Source organism: Protopterus annectens, chromosome 15.part0 (assembly GCF_019279795.1).
Source record: "Protopterus annectens isolate FY-2018-M chromosome 15.part0, PAN1.0, whole genome shotgun sequence".
Lineage (NCBI taxonomy): Eukaryota > Metazoa > Chordata > Ceratodontiformes > Protopteridae > Protopterus > Protopterus annectens.
Window position 1 is genome coordinate 488238170 of NC_056749.1, and position 15998 is coordinate 488254167.

General features: G+C 45.5%; 1 protein-coding gene across 2 annotated transcripts in view; it reads left to right on the plus strand.

The window, feature by feature from the left end:
- LOC122789778 (phosphatidylinositol-binding clathrin assembly protein-like) overlaps window positions 1-15998 on the plus strand; it is a 2259505-nt gene that overhangs the window by 1366667 nt on the left and 876840 nt on the right. The gene's annotated exons all lie outside the window — the stretch shown is intronic.

Genomic DNA, 15998 nt, shown 5'->3' on the forward strand with positions numbered 1-15998 from the left:
GTTGTCAGTGGTATAAAGGAGAGCAGCTGGCGCCATTACATCAGTCTTTCTTGCCGTGGAGCCCGAAGCAAAAGCAATTTGCATGTGTGCCTGTTGGTCGTTGCCTGAGTGGAAGTTGAATCTGAAAATGACTAAAGTTAAGTATCTCATTGGGGACCTTTTTCTTGCACTAACTGATGTCCGAAAAAGTTAGTAATTGTCTCTGCTGTGGAAAACAAATACCACACTGAGACTTCCATGCCTTGTGTGTTAATTGTCTAGGCCCAGACCACGACGTCCCCTGTTGTCTGTTCTGTGCACTTTTCAATTCAAGGACTGTTCGCCGTATTGCTGAATTTGTAGCCAGGCATTTCCGAAGTAGTTCTTCGCATTACGAAATGTCATCTGTCGGTCAACAGTCTGTGGATATTCCCAAAAAATGAAAAGGTAAAGAAACGGACAGGCCACACAAACTTAAGCCTTCAGGCGACCAGTCCCAGAAGCAGGTAGTCAGTTCTCAGGATTTCAGTGAGGAGCACTCGCAGCCCCTGATGCCCGACTCATTTCTTTCACAGGCCTCTACCGAGCCCCTTTCGGAGTCCGGCATGCTGCCGGGGAAAGCTTCATCATCTGATCCCTCTGTTGTCTCCACTTTAGTTGGGTCCGGAGCCACTACGCAGGCACCGGCTTCCAAGGATGTTCTTTACACAACCAATTCGAGGCAAAAACCGATGTCTTTGCATCCGACTACCGCATCCCAGTGACAAATGGATTTACCAAGGTCTAAAAGCAAGACCTCCCAAAGAAAACAGTCTAGTCACCGTCTTGCTCCTCCTCCTCCACTGCCTCGGACACAGTTACTGAAAATGGTGGAGGACCTCATCTCTTTCATCAAGGGTAAGCCATACCACTCCTTATAAAAGAATGAGGGGTACTTCCCCTGAAGTTCACACAGAGCCATATTCTGAACTTTCAGACTACGTTGATTCAGATGAGGAACAACCACCTTCTCACCTCCTTTGAGGATTCTGATGCAGAGGAATCTATTCCTTCTGCCTCCCTCCTGAGGATCTTTCATTTGGGGAAAACATGCACACTCTCAGAGCATTTCCACTGGGAAGCCCAAGATTACCCTCAGTCTAATAAAAGACTAAGAGAGTTTCTAGATCTTCCTCATGGTGGATGATATTTTCAGTGAATCCTAGCCTCATCCATGACACCCTACCCCCTGCTCCTAGAAAACCTGACAGGTACTACAGGGTGCCTGATTCACATAAGTACTTGTTTAAAAAACCTGCATCAGACACAGAGGTCATCACACAGGGGCACAAAGGGCCAAGGCTAGCTCATCTAAAAGCCTAACTCCCTCTGACAAGGGCTCTAGTTCTGAACAGATGGGGTAAGGAAGTGTACACCTCCACAACCTTAGCTATTAGAGCTCTTAACTCCAGTTTCATATGCTAAAATATTAACAGCACACCTTGGAACTTGTGAAACAAAAAATGTCATCTTTACCTGACACTAATACTTCCAAAGAGTTAGCAGATCTTCTGCACTGTACTTCTCAAGTAGCTAAACACTCCCTGCACAGCAGATTCGATGCCCTAGAAGCCACAAGTAGGGCCGCTGTGGCAGGTTCAGTCATTAGGAGGCACACATGGCTAAAAGAACAGCCACTGGCTGATCATATAAAATCAAAACTACTTGATGCCCCCCTGGATAAAGACTGATTGTTTGGATCAAAAGCAGAGGACGTCATCAAAAAGATGGAGAATAAAGCTAAATCTATGTAAACAGTAAAGGATTTCCTCCAAGTTCAACCTCCCAGATTCAGCAGAAACTTTCCTTCTAAGCACTGTTTTTTCCCAGCCCCCAGTAGACAGGTTCAAGGGAGGCCTCGCGGGGACAGACCAATTAGACCGCAAAAGCAAGGCCAGCAAAGAACTAAGCAGTGACCCTCCACTCCCCACAGCAGGGAGTTCTAAGTCCATTCACTACTCTTTAAGAACAGACAATGACTCCCATTCCCCCTCCCATCAGAGGTTAGGAGGAAGGCTATCCCTTTACAAACAGAAATGACTGTCCAATGGGTATTAATCATTTTTTAGGGCTACAAATTTACCTCCCAACAAGTCCCAACATTTAATAGGTTACCAAAATCTACCTCCAAGTCAGTGGGCAGAAGCATTAAAACAAGTGCACATACTCCATGCTGAAGGGACAGTGGAGCCTGTGCCATAGGACCAAGCAGGAAAAGGTTTTTATTCCAGACTGTTCCTCGTGCCAAGAAAAGAAGGCACTTGGCAAACCCATCCTCGACCTGTCCACTCTAAACACCTTTCTAGAGGTCCCAAAATTCAAAATGCTAACTCTTCCAAATTTTTTACCAATGCTGGGCAGAAATACATGGCTAGCCACCCTAGACCTAAAGGATGCCTACTTTCATATACCCATAAGGGAGTCTTGCAGAAAATACCTGCACTTCAGAGCAGGTTCACAACACTTTCAGTTCTCTGCGCTACCCTTTGGCTTATCTATGGCTCCCAGGGTCTTCACAAAATGCCTGGCCCCAGTGGTTGCCTTCTGCAGACAGCAAAACATCCAGATTTACCCTTATCTTGATAACTGCCTAATCCAGGCAGACAACAAAGAGAAGTTACTGCAGGACCTGTTCTTTGTACAAACAACCCTAACCTCTCTAGGGTTCACTATCAACAGGAAAAAATCAAACCTAAACCTCTCCAGGCATATCACCTTCTTGGGCGCACTCCTTGACACAGCCTTCCAAACAGCCTTTCTCTCACCAGAAAAACAATGTCTTCTGCCAAATTACTTCTCCCAGTTAGCTCTCAGAAAAAAAAACTCACAGCAAGGAAAATTCTGCAAGCACTGGGTTACATGTCATCCTGCATTCTGCTGATTCCCCTGGCCAGGCTGCACATGAGCAAACTCCAGTGGTACCTAAAGAACCTTTGGTGCCAACATTCTCAATCTTTGGAGATCACTCTTCCCCTCATTCCATGCATAAGGAATGGGTTTCTTTATTGGGCAGAGGCATGCACTCAGAACAAGGGCCTTCCCTTCACCTACCTTCCTCAAGGCCAGACTATCACCACAAATGCCTCAGACCTAGCTTGGGGTGCTCATTTAGACACCTGGTGCATCCATGACTCTTAGGACCTCAGGCACCTTCAGTGTCACATAAACCTAAAGGAAATGATGACAGTTCACAAGGCTATCACGTCCTTCCAAGACCACCTAAAACCAGGAGTCCTCATAAAAACAGACAATACCACAGTAATGTGGTACATCAGCAAGCAGGGATGACACACTCCTACCCTCTCTGCCAGCTAGCCATGAGCCTCTGGCAGACCGCCTCCTCCATGGGCCTACACCTGATAGCCCAGTACATCCCAAGAGTAAACACCCTAGCAGACCATCTAAGCAGGAACTACTTAGACCCCCATGAGTGGAAACTCCAAAAAGGGACATTCCTCCAAATCACCCAGGCCTGGGGGACACCAGAAGTGGACCTCTTTGCCTCACAACACAACAATCAGCTGCACAAATTCTGCACCAGAGAGTTCCACCCCCTGGCTTGGAAAGTGGATTCTCTGTCATTCCAATGGAGCACTCTCTTCATTTGTGTCCCCTCCCCCCGCCCTTACTCCCAAGGGTACTGCTCACAATAAGCCAGGAAGGACCAAAAGCCGTCCTTATAGCACCAGATTGGCCCAGGCAGCATTGGTACCCCTTGCTGCTCAGTCTGACAAAGGAGCCTTACAGCCTCCTGACACAAGCCAGAGGGGAGTTTCGCATCCAAGCCTGCACTCTCTCAAACTTTCTGCATGGCTTATCCCCCAGGGACCGGGGATAACCCACAGTTGAGCAAGCAGGTCCTAGACATTATTAAGGAAGTCAGAAGTCCCCGCACCAGAAACTTTTACTGAGAGAAATGGAAAAGATTCAACTCCTGGTGCCTATCAAAAGGTCACAGCAGCTCCCAGATGTCCCTCCCTCTTATTCTGGACTACCTAGCGGAGCTACTTAACAAGGGCCTCTCCTTTTCCTCCATTAAAATCCATGCCTCAGCCATTTCAGCACACGTTCATGCTGAACAAAGCTGTCTTCTCTCACCCTTTAATTAAGCAATTCCTCAGAGGTGTATCTAACATTAGGCCCCCTAGAAGGGCACCCACTCAAGCCTGGGACCTGAACTATGTCTTAGAAAAACTGACATTACCTCCCTTCAAACCAGCTGAATCAGCAGACCTAAAACACCTTTCCTGGAAGACTGCCTTCCTCTTGGCTTTTACTTCAGCTAGGAGGGTGTCAGAACTTCAAGCACTCATGGCAACTGAACCCTTCATTATCTTCCATGCAGACAGGGTGTCTGTCAGGACTAATTCCCTCATTCATGCCAAAGGTAGTATCAGATGTGACCCAAAAACAGGCTATATATCTCCCCACCTTTTTTCCAAACCCTCAGAATAAAGGAGGGTGAATTCTGCACACACTGGATGTGTACAAACAGTTAAGATACTACCTGGACAGAACACAGTCCATTAGGCAGACAGATCAACTGTTGGTTGGCTTCCCTCCAGGGGAAATAGGGTAAGCCTATCACCAAACAGACCATTTCAAAGTAGATATCTCACTGCGTACAATTCTGCTACACTTTTCATGGAAAAGCTCCTCCTGAGTCTATCAGAACACCTTCTACTAGCGCAGCCACTACTTCCTCTGCCTTCCTTAGAGGAGTACCCACCAGGGACATCCTGGAAGCTGCCACTTGGACCTCTGTCCACACATTTACCAAACACTACCACCACCTCTGTTCTCCAGGTCTCGGGCAGGCTTTGCCTCTGCAGTCCTACAAGGCATGCTAGCTCAATCTTAGGAATTTCATACTTCATCCTCCCCTTCCTCAGCTTTGGGAATCCTCCCACAATTGATGACAAACAGTGAAACATGAAGAACATAGTACAGTTGTGTGCACTTACCATAAATGCAGATGTTAGTGTATTCAGTGTTGCAGTCCTATTTTTCCTCCCACCTTCCCCCTTAATCTTATCCTTTTTGGAGATTAACTGTCATTCTTGTGGCCTTGGGCCACCAGGGGCTCTTTAAAACATTTCTTTCAAGGGGCTCCTACAGGTTAGGGCAAGAAAAACTGATGTAATGGTGTCGGCTGCTCTCCCTTTATACCACTGACGACCTGACGTTAGTCCACAGGTGACAGCAGCTGGTGCAGGGGAGAAGCTTGACTCTGGTATTACGGCCGACCGTGGGCTACCCAGCAGGGATAACCCACAAGTGATGACTGCAACAGTGAATACACTCGAACATCTAGATTTATGGTAAGTGTACACAACTGTACTATTCTTTTTAATGCCAAAGAAAACATGGGACTATAGAATGATTTTGGATGTCAGCAACTTGAACAAATCAGTTCGGTATATAAAGTTTCGAATGGTCACGGTGCAGTCCATTTTGCCCTTCTTGTGCAAGGACGACTGGATGTGTTTGATAGACCTTCAGGATGCCTACTGTCACACAAAATTTAACAGATAATCCAGAAGAGATATGTGCTTTTGGCTGGGAGCTAGTCATTACCAGTTCTGAGAACTGCCCTTTGGCCTCACCACAGCCCCCAGGGTGTCCAAATGCATGGCAGTGGTAGCAGGTCACTTCAGCTTGCAGGGATTCAGAGTGCTTCTGTGCCTGGAAGACTGGCTCATTATCACCCTGACCTGGTATCTACTAATAAGAGGATAACCCACAGTTAATGAGAGAATGAGAGAGCATCCACTTTCCAAGCCGGGGATTACTGTAAATTGCAGCAAGTCTCAGCATAGTCTCAGACATAAAGTACGACATGGTATCAGTATCGGCTTTTCTTCCCCTTCAAGAGTACAAACGATCAGATTCTAGGTCGGGAAAATAATTCACAGTACCACAGTCTCAGCTTGATAGATTTTGCAGACCCTGGGATTAATGTTGGCATTGATGATTCTAGTTCCTCGAGCAGGGTTTCACACGAAAATTCTTCAGTTGATGATCTGATGTTGTCAATCTTCACAATACTTGACTATGGGCTTGATTCCGAGCCTCGGAACTAACTATGCCACTTATTTCAGCTAGCGCCTCCCAAATCTCGAGCCAGGCTTTTATCCACAATGCTCCTCTCAGGATTACCTCAGATCTCATTTGCCGCTTCATGTCAGATGTCTATGACCGCTCTCGAGCTTTGACTAGTTAAAAAAAAGTTTTTCCTTTTAAATACCCTTTTTGTGTTCATATACTACTCTTAGTCTATATTTCTTCTACCTGCTCCTGCCATTATTCCCTTTAACGTGAGCATGTGTCTTTCACTTTCTGTACTACCATTGGTTGTCCTTCTATTGATACCATTGTTGAGCTCCCTTTTTACCTTTAAGCCAGATGTTCTTCGTGTTTCACTGTTGCAGTCATTACTTTAGGGTAATCTGCTGGCAGGTTGCCCTCAGTCGGCCTGAATAACAAGGTCTTGGGTCCTGCGTCAGTTGCTGTCTCATCTTCCATGACGTCAGGTGTATAAAACATGCAGCTGACGCCATTTTATTCAGTCTTTCTTGCCGCACGGTGCCAAAGCAGAAGCAGTTCACAAGTGCCGGTCGGCTGACTCCTGAAATTTTTGCATTCGAGTTTCAGAAGTGAAGTCTTCAACTAAAGCTAAGTACCCCGTTGGTGAAACTTTTTCTTGCTCCTTACCGATGTCAGTAAAAGTTAGCAATTGCATTAGTTGTCGGAAGCAAATACCTCATAAGGATTTTCATTTGTACTGTATTCCTTGCCTAGGCCCAGATCATAACGTGCCTTGCTGTCAGTTTTGTGCTAGATTTAACGAACGCACTATTAAGCATCGGTATATTTTTGCTTCTAAATATTTTGGAGCCAGATTTAATTCCACCCTGAAATGTCGTCGGTTAGCAGTCCGACTACCGGAGTTCACAAAAAAACAAAGAAAAAGACCGAGACAGACCGTCGAGGTCCAAAACAGATGTAATTTCTAAGCCAGTCGCCAGTTCGCCGGTACTCAGTGAGGTGCTTTTACAGCCCCTGATACCTGCTACTTTTGAGTCGCAGGCCTCTACCGAGACCCATGCGGAGTCCGGTATGCCGCGGGATTCTCAAGAGTATTGAACTCATGGATGTCTCTCCCTTGGATGGGTCCAGAGCTGCTGAGGAGGCACCGGCTTTTGAGGGTGTTTTCAGGCCTCAACATTTTGATATCAAACTGACGCCAACCTGAAAAACAAGATCTAAAACTGCTTCTGTGTCTAAAAAACCAACGCATGAGCCCCCCTGCTAAGAGGCCTAGGCAAGACACTGATTATGAATCTTCAGATCAGGTTTCCATTTCTTCTGATTCCTCTTCTGATCAGGAATTTTCTGTTCCACCCTATGAGGATTCTGATGCAGAAGAATCCATCCCATCTGCATCCCCTCTTGAGGATTATTCTTTTGGAGAAACATTGCATACTTTAAGGGAACATTTTCATTGGGAGAGTCAGGTTTTCTCTGAATGAAAAAAAAGGCTTAGTGATTTCCTTCTTCCTCAGCATAGGCCTTTGGCAATATCTCCTGTATTAGACATTGTTGATGTGTTTTTGGAATCAAGCATGGCTCCCTGATTCCCTACCTCCGGCTACTAGTAAGCCAGACAGATATTACAGGGTTCCTGACTCCCACAAATTTCTATTCAAAAATTCTGCTGCTGATCCTGAGACTATCTCACAGGATCCCAAGGGTGTAAAGACTTCTACAGCCAAAAATCCTACCCCTTCTAATAGAGATTCCAGGGCGCTGGATAGATGAGGAAAGAAGGTTTATACGTCTGCAACCTTGGCAATTAGGGTCTTAAACTGCCAATTTCATATGTTTAAATATCAACAGCATGTTATGGGCTTACTGAAATAGAAAATTATGATGTTTTCTGATTGTGTGGAAAATAAAGAATTACAGGAATTATTGCATGCAGCAGAACAGGTTGGAAAACATACTTTGCAATGTGGTTTTGATTCCTTGGAGGCCTCTTGCAGGGCCACAGTAACTGGATCTGTGATCAGAAGGCATGCCTGGCTCAAGGAGCAAAATCTGCCTGATCATGTTAAAGCTAAATTGTTGGATGCCCCTTTGCAGCATGATACTCTGGTAATAAGGCAGAAGAGGTTTTAAAGAAAATGGAAGACAAAGCTAAATCTATGCAAACTGTAAAAGATTTCTTACAAGTCCAACCACCCAGGTTCAGTAGGCACTGGCCTACTAAGAATTAATCCTTTCCTGTGTCCAACAGAGCCTCTCAAGGCAAATCCAGGTGTTCAAAAGGCTCTAGATATCAATCACAGGGTTCTTACAGGTCAAAGCAGTGGGGTGCCTCCACCTCCAAATGGAGGAAACAAAACACAACCCTACAGTAAGCAGTCTGAATGACTTCCCTCTTCCTTCACCAAGCACTTACCTTTTGGCAGCACCTTTGGGGGGAAAATTAGCACTTCATGCTCAAAGTTGGCAGTTAATTACCCAGGACAAGTGGGTATTAAACATAGTATCCCAGGGGTACAGATTTAATTTCCATACTTTGCCAATTCCAAACGGTTGGCCAGATCTGCCACAAAATCAATGGGCAGAGGCTCAGAAACAAGTTATGTCCCTCATGGGATACGGGGGCTGTTCATCCAGTACCAGAAAAGGAAAAAGGACAAGGTTTTTACTCAAGACTTTTCCTGGTGCCCAGAAAAGACGATGCCTGGCATCCAATACTGGACTTATCGATTTTTGAACACTTTCCTGGACATTCCAACATTCAAAATGCTGACTTTACAACAGCTACTGCCTATGCTGAGCAGGAACGCTTGGTTAGTGACTCTAGACTTAAGAGGCATATCTGCATATCCCAATAAGGGAATCGTGCAGAAGATACCTCCACTTCAAGGCAGGTTTTTTGCATTACCAGTTCTCTGCACTGCCCTTTGACTTATCTACTGTGCCTAGGGTCTTTACAAAGTGCCTGGCATCAGTAATTGCATTCTGCAGACAAAGAAGCATTCAAATTTATCTTTATCTGGACGACTGTCTCATTCAAGCAGAGAACAAGGACATTCTTCTTCAACATCTGGCATTTGTAAAAAGGCTGCTAACATGCCTAGGGTACACAATAAACGAAAATAAATCCCAAATGGTACCCTCTCAAATAATTACATTCCTGGGTGCAAGCCTGAATACAACTGCCCAGATGGCTTATCTTACGCCAGACAAACAAAGGCAACTGACAACGTACTTCAATCAGATGGCAACAAAAACCCAGTTATCTGCAAGACAAATTCTGCAGGCTTTGAGGTTCATGGCATCCTGCATTCTACTAATTCCATATGCAAGACTGCATATGAGGAAACTTCAGTGGTACCTAAAAAGTTTATGGAGTCAGCATTGTCACAGCCTGGAAACAATGATTCCTCTCATTCCCTGCCTACAACAGGAGTTTCTTTGGTGGGCAGAGACATGTCACCAAAACAAGGGACTGTCATTCACTCTACCCCTTGCCAACCAAACCCTAACTGCAGACGCATCAGACTATGCTTGGGGGGCCCACCTGGCAGGGAGATGCATTCAGGGCAAATGGAGCCCAAAACAAATGCATCTGCATATCAACCAGAAAGAGATGCTAGCTGTTCAGAATGCTCTGACAGCCGTCAAGGACTTACTTCATCCAGGACAGCTACTGATAAAGGCGGACAACACCATGGTTATGTGGTACATAAACAAGCAGGGGGTACACATTCCTACCCCCTTTGCAGACTAGCCATGGCATTGTGGAACACAGCTTTGACTTGCCAAATACATCTTCAAGCTCAAGTTCCTGCCAGGAAAACAAAATACTCTGGTAGACGACCCAAGCAGAAATCTTATGGACCCGCATGAGTGGAAACTGGATCCACAAATCTTCAGCATGGTAACACAGAAATGGGGGAGCCCAGACATAGATCTATTTGCCTCTCACCAAAATTATCAACTGGACAAATTCTGTACAAGGACTTATCACAGAAAAGCCTGGAAAGTGGATGCCCTATCCTTCTGTTGGAAAAACCTATCAGTCTATGCCTTTCCCCCTCTGCCTCTTCTCTCCAATGTCTTACTAAAGGTCAGACAGGAAAAACCAAAAATGATCCTAATTGCTCCGGACTGGCCTCACCAGCACTGGTACCCAATTTTAAGGAATATGTCTCGACTCCCTCCTTGGTACTTGCCTCAAATACCTCATCTACTGTCTCAGCAGAACAATCAAATTCTGCGCACTCAGCTCCAAACTTTGAATCTTGCAGCATGGCTGATCATTTAATTATTCAAACACCACCTCTCAGTAAGTCTGTGATGGATGTCATTTTGGAGGCCAGAAGGCCTAGTACTAGAAAATCTTATGCTGATAAATGGAAGAGATTCTGTGCTTGGAACCAAGCACAAGGAGCGGACACAGCAAAGCCAAATATCCCTCAGATTTTACAATATTTGACTGAGATGCTTGACAAAGGTCTATCATTCTCTCAAAAATCCATGCCTCTGCCATATCGGCCCATTACAACACAGAGCCACCCCTCTTCTCTCATCCTCTGCTTAAACAGTATCTTAGAGGGCCAAAAATTTAAGGTCTCCCAGAAAATTACCAACTCCTGCATGTGACCTCAATTTTGTGCTGGAAAAACTCACCTTGCCTCCTTTTGAACCAGCAGCTATTGCAGATATAAAATTTTTATCATGGAAAACAGCTTTCCTTTTGGCAATCACTTCAGCAAGAAGGGTTTCAGAACTACAGGCTCTCATGGCTGTGGAGCCTTTTATTACATTTTACCCTGACAGGGTATCCCTCGGGACCAGTCCTTCTTTTATACCTAAGGTGGTATCCAGTGTGGCTCTTAACCAAACAATTCACCTGCCAACTTTTTACCCAAATCCGCAGAACAAGGGGGAGCGGATTCTGCATTCATTGGATGTACACAGACAATGAAGATTTTACTTAAACAGGACCAAATCTCTAAGAAAATCTGAGCAACTACTGGTGGTATTTGCTGCAGGATCAGAGGGGAAGGCTATATCAAAGCAGACTATTTCTAAGTGGATAAGCCACTGCATTCATTTCTGCTACTTGCACCATGGCAAACCTGTGCCCAAGGGGATCCGGTCACATTCCACCAGCGCTGCCTCTTCCTCAGCAGCTTTTCTCAGAGGAGTTCCAACCAAAGACATCGTAGAAGCTGCTACTTGGAGTTTGGTTCATACCTTCACAAAGCATTATCACTTGTCTCTCTTCTCCAAATCCAAGGCAGGCTTTGCCACTGCAGTTCTGCAGGGCTTTATAGTTGCTCCTAATGCTGTTTAGTTCCATCCTCCCATCCATAGCTTTGGGATTCTACCCAAATGTATTGACTGCAACAGTGAAACACGAAGAACATGGTACAGTTGTGTACACTTACCATAAATGTAGATGTTCGAGTGTATTCACTGTTGCAGTCTGGGTTACCCTAGCAGATTACCCTAATGTAATGACTGCAACAGTGAATACACTCTAACATCTACATTTATGTTAAGTGTACACAACTGTACTTTATTTATACCATTGTTGGTATTTCTTCCTTTCCAAAAAAAATTTCTCTATCCTTCGTCAGCATGCATGTGTGTTTGTGTAGTTATAACCTGCTAATAGTTATGGCTGAGAAGTCAGATTTTCTGACCAAGTCGTCAAAGGGCATCTCTGGATTCAAAAGGTGCCTAAAATGTGAGGGTAAGACTCCCAATTCCGACTGGCATATTTCCTTTGTGTTTATTGTTTAGGCAAAATCCACCTCCAAGAAAGTTGTTTGATTTATCATGGGTTTTCTACTAGGATGCTAACAGAACGGAAGAATAAGTTGATTCTGAAAGGACTTTTAAGGTCTGATTTTGAAGAGGCTATTTCTGTATCCAGAACGGAGGCTGTGCACATCATTTTCTCCTAAGAAAAGACCTTCTTTGACTCCTACTTCCTCCGAACCGATCAAGAAGGTTTCAGAATTGCCTTCGGTACTGAAGAGCTCCATGGCACCTACAAAAATTTTGGAACAGACTGCTACTACTTCAGCAACCAAGGAAACTTCAGTGCTGGAACGGTCGGAGTTTATTTCTATTCCGATATTCAAATGCTCTTCATCGATCCTTTCAAAGACAGACCGCCAAGCCCCTTCCACAATGTGAGACCACCTAAGTCTCCTTTGACTGCCTTGGTTCATTCCACTAAGGGTCTGTCTGAAGCTGACATCATGAGACTTGTTGGATCAGCTCCTGATGATGAGGGAATTGTCTTCGGTCCTCGCCGAGCTGTCGTCAGAACCACTCCAACTATGACACCACCCATTCCTCCTCCCAACTCATGTTGAGACATTGGAGCCCTCTGTTCCGACCCTCCGGTATTGACACTCTCTGTTCTGGTAGCAGCTTTGTTTCCAGTACCGAAAGCAGCCTTGAGTTCCTCTGGCCTTTTGGCACTGGAGAACTCTTGGGGTCTGGACTGTTTGGTCTGGTCCGAGGTGCATGGATCGGCTTTAGTTTTGGAGTCGTCCATGACCCTTGATGCTTCAGCCTATGTAGGATCGACCCAGGCTTCGGATTCGGGGGTCGCCTCCTTGGTGCGGGGTGGTACTTCTGCTCTGAAGGAGTTCTTTTTTTTGGTTCTGGGCTACCATCCCTCCCTCTATGGGGAGGGGCAGGCCTTTCAAATCATGGAGAAGGCCTTTTCCATTGGGGACTCGCAGTCGCTGCCATCCCTGTTGGGACAGATCTCCACATCCAGAGCTAACATCAATCTCATTCCCCAGACAGAGGGCAGAAATCCTCCAGGAAAACCCCACCTTGATGGTTTCTTCTTCGGATACTTCCTCGGAGTATCCCCCTGAGGAAGTACTTGTGAAGAAAAAGTGCAAGAGGAAGGACTGACTTTCAAGAGGAGTCTTTCACCGTAGATACCAACTTCATTGAGAGGGAAGGTTCCCCCAAGTCACCCCCTGGTGATTCCTTCGAGGACATCCTGGAAATCCTGAAACAGAGGGGTGGCTGGTCTACCCTCCAGCCTTCTTCTGAGGAGTTTTTATACCTGGAGGCATTTTGAGCCCAACCATCAACTTCTTGGATCTCTCTACCCACTGACTATCTCATCGCTTAGCTGGCATGGAAGATGCCTGACTCCATTGAGCCTATCTCCAAAAGATCTGATCGCATCCTGTCCATCCCTAAAGAATAAAAAATGGTCAAAAGGCATATACCCATTGACCCTAGCCCCAGTTAGGGAAACCATCGTAAAAAACTTCTCCAAAGCCAACTTCACAGTTCTTAAGACAGAAGTGGCAAACTTCATGACACCCATGCAGATGGACAATAGAGGTATGACTGCCGAATCCTACATGAATGCACTTTATAAGCAGTTACACGAGTGCATGGATCATGCTGTCCCTAATAGAACCAAGATGTTATCCTCCAAAAAAAGGAAGCCAATCTGGTGGTCCTCTGCCATAAGCAAACTCTACAACAGAAAAAATAAACTGTTGCAAAAAAGAGTAAAGTCCCATGACTGGAGGAACTCCCTGGTCAACCTCAGTAAGAAGGTGAAATCCCTCATAAAATCCTCCAAAGCTAGTTACGAAAACAAAATTGCCACTGACTCTAAAGACAACCACAAAGCATTCTATAGCTATGTCAAGAATCTAAATGGGAACACTCAGATCTGCTCTGAGTTACAGCACAATGGCACTAAATATACAGAACCAACTGATATTGCCAACATCCTAGCAGATAAGTTCAATGCTAACTTTACCCCCCTCTCACCCCCTAGAGGGCCCATCTCTATACTGGAAGAATGCAAAGTTCCTATAATCACGGCTACACAGGTAAAAAAAACATTCTCCAAAGCCAAGAACACAGCATCCATGGGACCTGACAATATCCCAGGCTGCATTCAACATGAACTACAGAATGAACTGGCACCCTACCTAAGTACCATGTTCAATCATAGCCTCACCTCTGGCTTTGTACCCACTGAATGGCGCACCGCGACAGTTATCCCACTCCACAAAGCGTGAGCCACTACGGACCCCGGGAACTACCGCCTCATTATCCTGACGAGCCTGGTCTGCAAGGCCATGGAACGTATCATTGTGGAACTCCTAAACAAAGACATTGGTAATCTCCAAACACTGGACCCCTACCCAGTTTGGATTTGTAAAAGGCCGATCATGTCTCCTAAACCTGATTGACTTATTTGAAGCAGTCACCAAAGCCATAGATGAGGGTAAAATGGTTCAACAGCTTATCTAGATCTCGCCAAGGCTTTCGACACCATCCCCCACTCTGGAATTATAGATAAGCTCACTAAACTAGGTATAAATCCCTATGTCACAAGATGGGTTGCCAACTGGCTCACGGACAGAACCCACACTGTGAAAGTAGCGGATTCCAAATCCGGCATCAGACCAGTGACAAGTGGAGTACCACAGGGTTCAGTCCTGGGTCCTCTCCTGTTTGGTATCTACTTCTCTGAAGTGCAGGCCTGCACAGAAGGTCTTTGGCTAACCAAGTTTGCAGATGACTGCAAAACTAGGAGCCCATAATCGAAACTCCTAACGATGTGGACAAACTACAAAAGGGCCTCACTGAGACAGATGCCTGGTGGCAAAGCCATGGCCTGAAGCTCAGTGCCAAAAAGTGTATTGTCATCCCCTTTGGTAAAAACTCTGTACCCATGAACTACCACATAGCTGGTAGTCTACTTAATGCCGAAAATGTGATGAGACCTTGGGACACAGGTGGACAGTAGTCTCTCCTTTGATAATCATATCGCCACAGTGGTCAGGAAATCCCTCTACGTGGCTCATCTCATCACAAAAGGATTCTCATCCAGAAAAAAAAGGTCATTGTTCCCCTCTACTCATCACTCATTAGACCCATTATAGAGTACAACGCCCCTTTTGGTATGTACCTCACAAGACATCTACAACAACTGGAAAGACCACAGAAATACCTCAGAAAGAGGATTACTGGCCTCAAACAGGTGCCCTATGCAGAACGTCTCAAAAAACTACAGCTTTACTCCATCACATATCACCTACTTAAGGGCGATCTCTGCCTAACATGCAAAGCTATGTCAAACCCAGAGCTGTTGGACAGGCTCCACTTAAAGAAATCCCAGTCCCTCCGAGCTACACGCTCTAGGGACCTAAACCTTGTCACCACAATAAACAGAACATGCTGGAGGGATAGATTCCTGTCCTAGAGACTTCCCATACTCTGGAACAGACTACCTGTCTGTCAAACAGAGCTCCTCATTAGCACTCTTCAAGAAACATCTTGATGATTGGATGGGAAATTCACCCCGGGGATCACTTCTGTGGCTCTGCTCGACAGGGGCACAGGAAAATAATTTTCTTGGGTGGCAAAAGCCTGGGTACATTTTTTGGCTAGGCTTGTATGGGCCCTAAGGCCGATAGCCTAGTACCTACCTATGAACCTATGACACTATGGTGATAGCGGCAGCCAATAAAAAGGAACTTGCTGAGGAAAGTCCCACTATTCATAGTCCTAAGGAGGAGTCTAGGACTTATGGATAGGTTTGTGAAGCGCGTTTACGCTTCAGTGACCTTAGCTCTCAGGTCTGTGAATTACATGGCATATTTGATGAGGTTGCAGAGGGATCTGGTCAAGGAGCTCTCAGATACCCTCTCAGGAGCAGTGGTTCAACAGGTGTGTAATAAAGTTACCTCACAGCTGGCAACCCTGGAAGTGATTTCTAACTTGCTCATGCAGCTGAAGGGGTGACTAGCGCAGCGGGTTCAGGCATACTCATTAGAAGGCACTCCTGGATGCACTTGTGTGGCTTTGCAGAGCCATTTAAAGCATCATTTTTCAGTGCTCAGTTTGATGGATCATCCCTATTTGGCCCAATAGTTAGATACACTTGC